Source organism: Myotis brandtii, unplaced genomic scaffold (assembly GCF_000412655.1).
Source record: "Myotis brandtii unplaced genomic scaffold, ASM41265v1 scaffold263, whole genome shotgun sequence".
Taxonomy (NCBI): domain Eukaryota; kingdom Metazoa; phylum Chordata; class Mammalia; order Chiroptera; family Vespertilionidae; genus Myotis; species Myotis brandtii.
The window spans coordinates 54129-66201 of NW_005360011.1; the positions used below are offsets into that span (position 1 = coordinate 54129).

General features: G+C 45.2%; 1 pseudogene; it reads right to left on the reverse strand.

The window, feature by feature from the left end:
* Window positions 1-4803: 4803 nt before the first annotated feature.
* Window positions 4804-12073, reverse strand: part of LOC102243637 — a 22675-nt pseudogene continuing 15405 nt past the window's right edge.

A 12073-nucleotide genomic window follows, 5' to 3' on the forward strand; every position in this document is an offset into this window, starting at 1 on the left:
TCTCCCAATCCAGGACCCCTAGGGGGATGTCAGAGAGCCAGTTTTGGACCAATCTCACAGGCCAGGCAGAGGGACCCTACTGGTGCACGAATTCGTGCACCTGGCCTCTAGTTAAATATAATTGTCTTATAGGGTTTCCTTATTGATCTTCTGTCTAGTTCTTCCCTCTTATTATTAAAAGTGGGTATTGAAGTCTCCTGCTATTTTGTTGTAGAACTATTTCGCACATCAATTCTATTGTTTGCCTCATATACTTTGGAGCTCTGTTTTTTGGTGCATATATATTTACAATTGTTATATATTCTTGATATATTGGCCATTTATTAATATATAACATTCTTGCCCTGGCTGGTTTGGCTCAGTGGATGGAGCGTTGGCCTGTGGACTGAAGGGTCCAAGGTTCGATTCCGGTCAAGGGCATGTACCTTGGTTGCGGGCACATCCCCAGTGGTGGGTGTGCAGGAGGCAGCTGATCAATGTTTCTCTCTCATCGATGTTTCTGGACTCTCTGTCCCTCTCCCTTCCTCTCTGTAAAAAATCAATAAAATATATTTTTAAAAAATATATAATATTCTCTTTTGTCTCTTATAAAAGTTTTTACTTGAAGTCTACTTTGTCTGATATTAGTATAAACACTACAGTTTTCTTCTTGCTACTATTTGTTTTTGTTTGTTTGTTTTTTAATCTTTATTGTTAAGAGTATTACAGATGTTCCCTTTTTTTCTGGCCATTGCCCCCTTCCACCCAGTTCCCACCATACACCAGGCCTTCACGACCCTATTATCTGTGTCCATAGGTAATGTATATATGCGTATAAGATCTTTGATTGATCTCTTCCCACACCCCCCCCACACTCCTTCCTTTGAGATTCATCAGTCTTTTCCATGTTTCCATGCCTCTGGTTCTATATTATTCATCAGTTTATTTTGTTCATTAGATTCCTTGTTTGTTTATTTTGATTTTTAGATTCAATTGTTGATAAATATGAATATATTGCCATTTTATGTTCCTTTTTATTTCTTCTTCTTCTTCTTCTTCTTCTTCTTCTTCTTCTTCTTCTTCTTCTTCTTCTTCTTCTTCTTCTTCTTCTTCTTCTTCTTCTTCTTCTTCTTCTTCTTCTTCTTCTTCTTCTTCTTCTTCTTCTTCTTCTTCTTCTTCTTCTTCTTCTCCTCCTCCTCCTCCTCCTCCTTCATCTTCTTCGTCTTCTTCCTCTCCTTAAAGAATACCCTTCAACATTTCATGTAATACTAGTTTGGTGGTGATGAACTCCTTTAGCTTTTTCTTGTCTGGGAAGATCTTTATCTGACCTTTCATTCTAAATGATAGCTTTGCTGGGTAGAGTAATCTTGATTATAGATCCTTGCTATTCATCACTTTGAATATTTCTTGCCACTCCCTTCTGGCCTGCAAAGTTTCTGTTGAGAATTCAGCAGACAGTTGTATGGGCACTCCCTTGTCAGTATCTAACTGCTTTTCTCTTGCTGCTTTTAAGATTCTCTCTTTGTCTTTAACCCTTGGCATTTTAATTATGATGTGTCTTGCTGTGGGCGTCTTTGAGTTCATCTTGTTTGGGACTCTCTGCACTTTCTGGACTTGTAAGTCTATTTCTTTCACCAGGTAGGGGAAGTTTTCTGTCATTTCTTCAAATAGGTTTTCAGTATCTTGCTCTCTCTCTTTTCCTTCTGACATCCCCATAATGCAAGTGTTAGTAGGCTTGAAGTTGCACCAGAGGCTCCCTACATATCTTCATATTTTGGGATTCTTTTTTCTTTTTGCTCTTCTGATTGGTGTTGCTTCCTCATATTCCAAATCATTGATTTGATTGTTGGAATACTCTACTATACTCTTGAATCTTTGTAAGTTATTCTTTATTTCAGTTAGTGTATGGTTGATTTCTGACAGGTTCTTTTTCATGTCTTTGAAATTCTCATTAAGATTCTTGAAAATCTGACTAAGACCCTTGAAGTTCTCATTAAGATACTTGAACACCCTAGCTGGTTTGGCTCAGTGGATAGAGTGTTGGCCTGTGGACTGAAGAGTCCCAGGTTTGATTCCAGTCAAGGGCACATGCTCAAGTTGCCTGAGTTGTGGGCTCGATCCCCAGTAGAAGGTGTGCAGGAGGCAGCCAACCATTGATTCTTTCTCATAATTGATATTTCTATCTCCCTCTCCCTTCCTCTCTTAAACCAATAAAAATATATTTTAAAAAAGATACTTGAGCAACCTTATAACCATTGTTTTGAACTCTGTATCTAGTAGTTAGCTTGCTTTTCTTTCATTTATTCTTTTTTTAGAGATTTCTTCTGTCCTTTCATTTGTGACATATTTCTTTGTCTCTGCATTTTGGCTGCTTCCCTGTTTGTTTCTATGTATTAGGTAGAGCTGCTATGTCTCCTGGAATTGGTAGAGAGGCCTTGTGCATTAAGTGTCCTTTAGGGCCCAGTGGCTCAGCCTCCCCAGTCCCCTGAGCTGGGCACTCTCAGTGTGCTCCTGTGTGGGCTGTGTGCACAGTCTTGCAGTAGTTGAGACCTGATTGCTGATGGCATCGTTGGGAGGAATTGACCTCCAGGCCAATTGGCTGTGAGGACTATAGTGGAAGAGCTGTGGTTCAGGAGATGACCCTATGGAGCAGGACTTGTTTCAGTGGGGCTTTGGTGCTCACTGAGTCTGTTCCTTGAGTGTGTCGCTTGTGGATGTGTAGAGTTGTAATCTGGTGGGGTCTGAAGCTGTCTACCAGGTGCACTGGCTCTGGGGCCTCCTGGGAGGTGCAAAGTCAGCCACTGCCTGGGGCCACCTGGCAGCAACTACAGAGTGATCTGCAGATGGCTGCTACTTACATTGGGCTTAGAAGTGCACAGGTGAGGTTCCGCTGTGAAGCAAGTCAGACTGGTGCTTGGGACTCTTATTGATAGGTATGGGGCATGCTGATGCCAACTGCTGCTTGTCTGAGAAATTTTAGGAAAGTCTGAAGCCTGAGCCAGTACAGGCTATTTATATGGATAAGATGCTGAAAACAATTTGGGTGAGGCTGCAAATTAGATGGGGCAGGGTCTCAGAAAATCACTGGGGCAGTGAGAACAGTGTGAGCCACCCTGATGAAAACTCAAATATGGCTGTCAGTCAGCTCTTCCATGGAGGAGGTCCTAGGACAGGAACAATGACCCCTTCGAGCACCCTGATCTGGAATAAAGCTGCCCCCAAGTTCCTGCCCCAATGCCAAATGATCAAGTATTTCCCCATATGTCCCTGGATCCCCCAAAGCTGCCACCGAGCACTGGAGCTCAGTGGGAGTTAGTTCAAATAAGTTTGTGTGCCAGCACTTTAAGAGGAACTGCTTGGATCTCCAGCAGCTTCTGTGTCACTCAGCACAATTTCCGTTGGTTTTTACAGCTCTGGAACCCTGGGCATGGGGTATGATGTGGGCTGGGACCACTTCCTTCTCATAGGAAGCCTCCACAATGGAAATATCCCTCCTGATAAAAACAAAAACAAAAAACCACACGTGGGTGTCACACCAGCTCATTCTGTGCCTCTGCCCCTCCTACCATTCTCAATGTGCTTTCTTCTTTACTTCTCTAGTTGTAGGACTTCCATTAAGTCAGGTTTCAGGCAGTTCTGAATGATGGTTTTTCTGTATTTTAGTTGTAATTTTAATGTGTTTTGGAGAGGTGGTGTGCCAGTATTTGCCTACGCTGCAATCTTAGTTCTCTGTGTCTTCTTGCTACTCTTTGCATGGACTATCATTTCCCATTCTTTTACTTTTAATCTATTTGTGCCTTTGTATACTATATATAGCATGTAGTTGGATTATTTCTGCCATGTGATTGTAGAATTTAATCTATTTGCATTTAAAGTACTTACTGATATTGAAGGACTTTCTTCTGCCATTTTGCTATTTGTTTTCTATATGTCTTATACCACTTTTCTACTTCACCTTTATTATTGCTTACTTTTATGTTCAGTTGATTTTTTTGTAATAAATAATTTTGATTCTCTTCTCATTTTCTTTTGTGCATATTGTAAAAGGTATTTTCTTTCTGGTCACCATGAGGATTACATTTAAAATCCTAAATTTATAATAATCTAGTTTCACTTAATTCCAACTTAACTTTAATGGCATATAAAATTTGCTCCTATATTATTTGTCTTTGTCCTCTTTATATAATTGACACACATTACATCTTCTACAGTGTGTGCCCAATAATAGAGACATAATTATTTGTATGCATTTGTTTTCCAAATCCTATTGGAATAACAAGTAGAGTTACAAACAAAAACATAATAATACTGACTTTTATATTTGCATATATACCTTTACCAGAGATTTTTATTTCTTCATATAGCTTTGAGTTACTGTCTACAATCCTTTTATTTCAATGTGAATGATTTCTTTTAACATTTCTTATAGGAAAATCTAGTGGTAACAAACTCAGCTTCTGTTTATCAGAGAATACTTTTTGTGTGTGTGAACAAAGGGGACTTATTCTTTATTCCAGAAATAGACCTTAGCAAGTCACTGGCTTGGTGCTAATTAGAGAGAAGCAGGGCAGGGTGTGGTCATGCACTGCTTGTTAAAGCACCTAACCCCCATGCCATTCCCCCACCACCGCCTCCACTGAACTGCTTTAGAAACTCCAACAACCCTCTAAATTGTATTCAAAGTGGAACTTTGTACATCTCTATAAGCAAAAGATGCTGCTCCACAGCACAGCAACCCCAGGCATCTTAATTATATAATTTAGGAAAAGCAACAAAGCAAGAATCCTGTTTCAATCGGCTTAGATCAGTCCAGGCCCGGCAGACTGTCCACAGTGTTCAGGCTGAATGTACTGGAGTCCCACAGTGTTTGTGCCACAAGTCGATGGCCTTGCTCACAATTGCATCTGAGCTGTCCTGGGGAATATTTTCCAGAAACTTTGTTATTTCCTCTGAATTGTTCAGTGTCATTACTTTTAGTTTAATGGTTAATAAAATTTCCACTGCTACAAAAACTAAGATCTTACAGGATCCACTTACAACTTTATCCCAAACCCTCTGTAAACTGGATTCGGGCAAGCACCCTGCGAAGCACCTCTTGAACCAGAGATCGTAAAGCAGTCTGGACACGGCAGAACTCATCTTCAGGCGACTCACAGCCTGCTATCCTCCAGATTCAAGTACTGTTCAAAAGCCTTTGGCAGCTGGAGTAAGGAGTCTTGTTTAACTGGTTCACCAAGCATCAGGTGATCCAGGAATAGTCCACATTATCTTCCACCATCTCTCCCATGGCCTTAGCAATGGCAAGAAACACTTCATTTTCTGGCTTGAGTGGGAAGGAGGGGCTTCAAGGCAACTTTCCAGACTCCAGCTGATACATGCGGAGATAGACTTCAACCTGAGGTGTGGCATCACTGACAAAGCGAACGACTTTCAGGGCATGAAGGACATCCGAGTACTGCCCCTTATGATACATCATCCCCTGGGCATGGGACTCATGGTGTGGAGGCAGGATCCCTAGAAGCACCCTCCATACCAGTGCACGGTATGTGGAGGGGAGAGGAAACCTTTGACTAAAAGTATAAAGTTTCTCAATATCCATACAGTCATCTTTTAGGAGAATTTCTAATGATTTCTTTTCTTCAACTCCACAAAAACACACTTTCTCATAATATACTGAATGAAAGTTTCTCTGAGAATCCTCAGTTCATTGGGTGTTGCTTCTAGTAGTGGAAACCTGGGTTGAGACCAAGTGGTCTGGAGGAGGCCACGGAAACCAGGCCAGGGGTGCTGAACAGCAGGTGGGCAGGCAGGCGACATGGGGACCAGCCTGGGAACCGGAGCGGCACTAGCGGGCCTGCAGGGTGAGGGAAATAGCAGGACATCAGTGCCCGGCACAGAGAATACTACTTTTTCTGTCATTATTTTGGAGGCAAGTTTTGTTAGATATGGAATTCTTGGTTGACAGATGTTTTTCTTTTAGCACTTTAAATATGTCATTCACTGTTTTCTGGCTTTAATGGTGTCTGATGAAAATTCATTATTAATTTTCACTAAGAAACCTTTATCTGTCCATAATGAATAGCTGCCATCTTGATGCTTTCAAGATTCTCTCTGTCTTTGGCTTTTGAATTTATCCTACTTGAAATTTGTTAAGGTTCTTGCATTTGTAGATTCATGTCTTTCATCAAATTTTGGAAGCTTTCAGGCATTCTTTCTTCAAATATTTTTTTCTACCCACTTCTCTCCCTTTTCTCCTTTTGGGACCCATAATGTGTGTGTATGTCTGCTTGATGGTGTTCCACAAATTCCTTGGATTCTATTCACTTTTTAAAATTCTTTTTCTTTTCTATCCTTCATATTTGGTAATTTCAATTGTTCTATTTTAAAGTTTAGTGACTTTTTTTCTTCTATCTGTTCAACTCTGATATTGAATCCCTCCAGTGAAATATTCATTTTAGTTATTGTACTTTTAGCTCCAGAATTCATTTGGTTTCTTTATATAAGATATCTTTATTAATATTCTCATTTGTTCGTACATTATTTTCCTGATTTTCTTTAGTTATTTTTCTATGTTTTCCTTTAGCCTTTAAACATATTTAAAACAGTTGTTTTAAAATCTTTCTCTAGTAAGTTCAATGTCTAGATTTTTCTAGGGATGGTTTTTGTCAATTTATTTGTTACATTGAGTGGACAATGCTTTTTCGTTTCTCAGTATGTCTTGTGACTTTGATTTGAAAATTAGACATTTAAATATTGTACTGTGGTAACTCTGCAAACCAGATTCTTCTCATTCCTCAGTGTTTTTTTTTTTATTAAAAGCTGTAATAACCCAATTGGTGTGTCTTTCCTCAACTAGTTTTCAAAGGGTATATTTCTTGTTGTGTGTGTTCATTGAAGTATCTATACCTTAGCTTGTGTTCAGCTATGTTTGACAGGAATTTTCTTGAATGCCAGGAGCAAGAAAAGAACAAAACACAAAATAAAAAAAATCTGCAATATCTCTCCCAGTCTTTGTAGATTTATTTTGTTCTGGGGTACTCCTTTAATAATTAGTTATACTTGCACTAAGACTATGAGTCAGACGAAGATGACAGTTTAGGGTCTTCTGGGGTGTTTTCTGAGCGTTGACCTTGCCCTGGGGATATTTGTGGCTTCCTGAATTTCTCTATATACATGGTGCTTTTGGCACTGGAAAGGGACTGGTCCCAGAGCAGGTGTGTCTCAGGCCAGCCTGTAGTGTGTGGGTTCTTGACTTTGTGCAGGAAAGATTTCACAACACAAGTCCAGATGGGTTTGCGAGTATGTTTGTTAAAGCTGGGACAGTGAGACAAAGGGAGGGCTTAGGGTGGAAGAAGCAACGGGAGAGAGTCTTGGCGCAGCTCTGCGTTGGCTCTCGAGAAATGTTATAGGAAAGAAGTGGGCCACGCTGGGCTGCATGCACTCACGGAAAAGTAAAAGCTACAGTGAAATAAGTGAGCCAAGGCAGGGCTGCTTTTAGCTCACTGAAAAGTTTAGGAGAACCCGGCCGGTGTGGCTCGTGGTTGAGCATCGACCTATGAACAAGGAGGTCATGGTTTGATTCCCAGTCAGGGCACATGCCCAAGTTGCAGGTTCAATCCTGGTGGGGGGCATGCAGGAGGCAGCCGATCAATGATTCTTTCTCATCATTGATGTTTCTATCTCTCCCTCTTCCTTCCTCCCTGAAATCAAGAAAAAAATATTTATTTAAAAGCCTTAGAGAAAGGAAGCAACAGGAGAGAGCCTACGCTGCACTCTGCTTGGCCCTCTGGAAACATTGTAGGAAACCCAGGGAGTTACAGTGGGGCTTCTGGTAGCTCACGGAAGTCAGAGTAAAGGGGCCTTGGAGACAGCTTCGGGGTGAGCCCAGGAGGAGCTGCTGCCTGTTGCTTCCTTGGTTGCAAGTCTCATGGGGACCCTTAGAGCTTAGGAGAGAAAGTGAAGATGTACTACTGAGAGGGAAGAAAGGCAAGGGCGAGTTCCAGAAAGAACCCATGCTGGGTCTTTGTTTTGAGGGTTCTTATCTGTTTTCTAAAGGCGGGGATCTTAGGGGAGGTCTTAGGAGAGGATCTCAATAGGCTATTCATCGGCATTTTGCTGAGGCGCCAAAATGAGATTTATTCCCCTGACTGCGGTTGTCCTTGGGTGTGGTTGGCACATAGGGCACTAATTGGATTTCTGTCATCTCTCTCCCTGCGTAGAGTGATTTAAGCTATTGACCCTCTGGTTGGGGAGGAGAAGTGTAAACCATTTACTCTAAGTGTGCACGGCCCGGGAAGATGATTCTGTGATTTACTAGATGGCTGTGAACGCTTGGCTGTTTAACAATGTCTCCGTTTCCCTGTTCCGCTTGTCCTGGCTTACTATCCTGTCTCACTTTAAATACTCAAGTTTCCCAAAGAAACTCTCAGCGTTTGCACCCAGGCCTTATGTCATCCTTGTATGCTTTGACCATAACATTAAAATGCCTAACCCCAGGCAGCTGTGAGTTACTTATTCGGCTGGCAATGCTCTGCAAAAATGTCTGCCACCTTTCTGGGCCAGGCTCTGTGTTAGGTAAAACTCAGCCCAGCCCTAGTGATAATCGCTGGGGCTAAGAGGAAGGTGTGGGTCCTCAGGGGCCCATGTGTTATTTTGTTGAAGAAAGGCCTCTGTGTTTTCTTCCATCTCATGGTTGGCAGAAGGGAGTGATGTGGATCTGTAGGCTCGGAAGGTTGAAATGTGTCTGATGAGTCATGGATGGGCGTCTCCTCAGTGTCCCTGCCCCATGTCTTAGGGCCTAACTAGGGCCTGGCCTTGGAATAGCAGAGCTGCCTGGGTGAGCATTTAACCATCATTTAAGCTCATTCTCTCAGACTGTTGCTTCCTGGACGTGGTTCCTCAGCTTTCTGAGCCTTCCCTCTGCTGTGCTGTGTATGACAACTCCTTGTGCAGCAGGAGGAAACAGGGGTGACGTCCGCAAAATGGCGGGACAGACAGCTTCCTGCTCTCATTCCCCAACATAAATACCACAGGACAAATCGCATCTGTCAGGACCAACATGGTCAGGATTCTGGAAAACAGTTGAAGGTCTGCAGCAACGAAGTGAACACTGAAGACAGGGCGGCTCAAAGCAGCTGGAAATGCTTGTGGTGATTTTGCTTGTCTTTGCTCAGCCCCTCCCTGGCCAGGCACAGTCTTGGAGAGGAAAGCTGCGTTGCCAGATGGAGCAGAGCAAACCTTAACTTCAAATTCTTAGGTACATCTATCCTGACTGGCCTGGGCTCCCTGATCAAGGGTGGTCATGTGTGATCCCAAATGTGCTTCAAGACCTGGCCAACAGGTTCTGGTAGAAGCTGGGAGAGGATATTGATACCGTATGTCATCTCAAGGGCCAGGAAATAAAATGAAATAGGGAAGAGTATATTAACTTGAAAAATACAAATGTTCACACCCTCGCAAGGACCCCAGGAGACAGGGTGAACTTGCTACTTGGATGGCTCGAGAAATACGGCCAAAGCAGTGGCCCACAGTGAGTTAACTCAAAAGCCAGACTTTTATTGTGGGAACAGTGGAGAAAGGGTGAAAAGCTCCAGAGCAATGGGGTGCTGAATGCGGCTTGTGTTGGGCCCGAAGGCCCAGCGGATAGGCTTCACTGCTCTTGCCCAGCGGATAGGCTTCACTGCTCTTGCCCTTCCATCCTGAAAGCTGCCTCCTCCTGAAACAAACAACCACGGTGAAGCCTCCCTGGCTTGATCTCAATATTCATCTCCTAACACACGTTTAACTCATCCCTTTTCGGCCACACCGCCGCCTTTGCCACACGCAGGGTCACCCTCTGCCTGGTGTTTGGCCTCAGCATCCTAAGTGGCCTCCCTGTCGCCAGTCTTGCTCATGTTTAATTCATCTCCTGCACTGCAGCCTGAGGGATCTTTCGGAAGAATTCTGCGGGCATAATATTTATGGGAGGTTAAACTGATGTGTTTTTCCTTCCATTGAATTTATGGCATTCAGAGCTGGAGAGGGGAGCTGAAAAATATCTAGAAAAGGGATGTCTGCTAAGGTCTGCAGATGAGGCAAAAGGGAGGGATACCTTAAACCCACGGCAGGGATGTGTTCCTATAAGCCTGTCCGGGGTTTTTACTTCCTGCTATGTTTCAGAGTCATCCCACTGCACAGCGGGAGCCCAGCCGCAAGCCCAGAGCGCAGTTTGCTGAGGACACAGGGTCGCAGCAGTGCCGGTGCCAACAAGGGAGACTGCCCAGTCATGGACCGAGGGGAGAGTGCCCAGCCGGAGCTCAGAGTGGGGATTCTCGTTAAGCCTGAGTTAGGCCCCACCCCCATCAGAAATGTCTAGACTGCTCTGGAGGGAACTACAGGATTGGAGCGGGGGGGGGGGGGGCCTTTTTCCTGGTTTTTTGGTCAAGGTGAGAAGGTCCGTAAGGTGAAGACCTGGAGGAAGCTGAGCCCGCTCACACCTGGGCGGCTGGAGACCCAGAGTGCGGATCAGAGAGGCCTGCGTCAGTGACCGGCAGCCTGGCCCCTAGAGCTGTGGTGGGCAGTTAGACGTGAGCAGAGCAAGGACAATGGGCCAGGTACAGGAGGTCATCAGGGCGGAAAGGCCTGGGTGCCTAGCAAGGGGTAAAGCTGGGAAAACAAGGACCTCGCCCCCATATCGCTGGTCATGCGGTTCGGACCCTCCCCTGACCTTTCCTCCCTGGCTTGATGCTAGTCCTGGGGGTTAGACCTCCCTCGGGGACACACCGGGGGCGGAGAACAGCCCTTCAGCATGAAGCCCAGGACAACGAGGCTCTGACCCGCACCAAATCCATCCAGGCCTCAGTGTGTTTCAGCTCTGGGCCCAGGAAAGCAGCAAAACCAGACAAGCAACACCATGGCTGACCTCAGGACCAGCTGCAGTGACTACCGACCCCTGCCCTGGTTATAACCAGAACGGTGAGCCGAGTTCCTCTCCCTGCCCCTGCCCCGGGGTCATGTCTTGAGATGCAGAAGAATGAACTCTGAGGACCAGAAGAGTTAGGCAAAAGTGTGCAAAATGTATTACAAGCAGATTCAGACCCCCCTCACGAGGAGGGGGGCGAGTAATGGGCTGCCCTGTGAAGCCCTGTCGTCCAGGGGTACACATTTGTTACGAGCCTGCTTCTGTATCTATCTGGGTCGTCACCTGCTTGATCCCCTCAACTGTTCTTGCCCAGCAGTGGGCCTGAACTTTCCCTGTTTCTGTGTGTCCTTTCTCTGTTCCTGTGCTGAACTTTCCCCGTTTCTATGAGTTTGTACACCTTGTTGCTGCGGGCCCTCCCTTGTTTTCCCATGCCTCCCGCTTTGAGTCCAGAAACATTTTCTTATTTCTGCTTGCTTGGTTGTGATTAGGCTGCTCAAACTGCCGCGTCTGCCCTGTCTGTGTTTCAGCTGCTTTTGTTTTCCATGGGACCCCTGCCCTGTCGCCTGCGTTCACAGGTAACCCTCTCACTGGGGCCAACCAATCAGCGGGGTCCAAGACGCTGGAAGGCTGCTGAGTCTTCTACTGAGATCTCCCCCTTGGGAGGAAGGACCCAGGGTGCCGAGCCTTTCCCTCCCCTTGGTCTTCCCTGTTCCCCTCGCCTTCCTCGCTCCTGGTTTCCGGTGCCCATTTCCCCAACCACTCGCTCTACCTCTGTGACTTTCTAAATAAACTTGCTCTTGTAGTTTGAGTCTGGGCTCTGCATTCTTTCCCAGCCAGAACTCAAGTAACCAAGGTGGCTGACCCAGGTCCCGGCTGACCCACTGTGCGGGCCCCACCAGACCCTCCTCCTGGTCTACCTGGTGCCGTTCTGGCCCAACAGAGTAGCGACTGGCAGGACTCAGAACCCAAGGACTCTCCCAAGCCGTGGGGAGAAGAAGATTGCTTCTGCCTGCACCCACACTCTCTGTGGGGAGAAGAGGGTAAGGGAGATGCCCTAAGTGGAGAAGCTGCTGGAAGGGCACTTTCAACATGGGCAAGTTGGGCAAATGTTTCCAGCCTCCTGCCCGCCCTCTCTGTCCCTCAGCCGGCAGCCAGAAGACAAGGAGAGGTCAGATCTCTAAGGCCCTCTTCCTT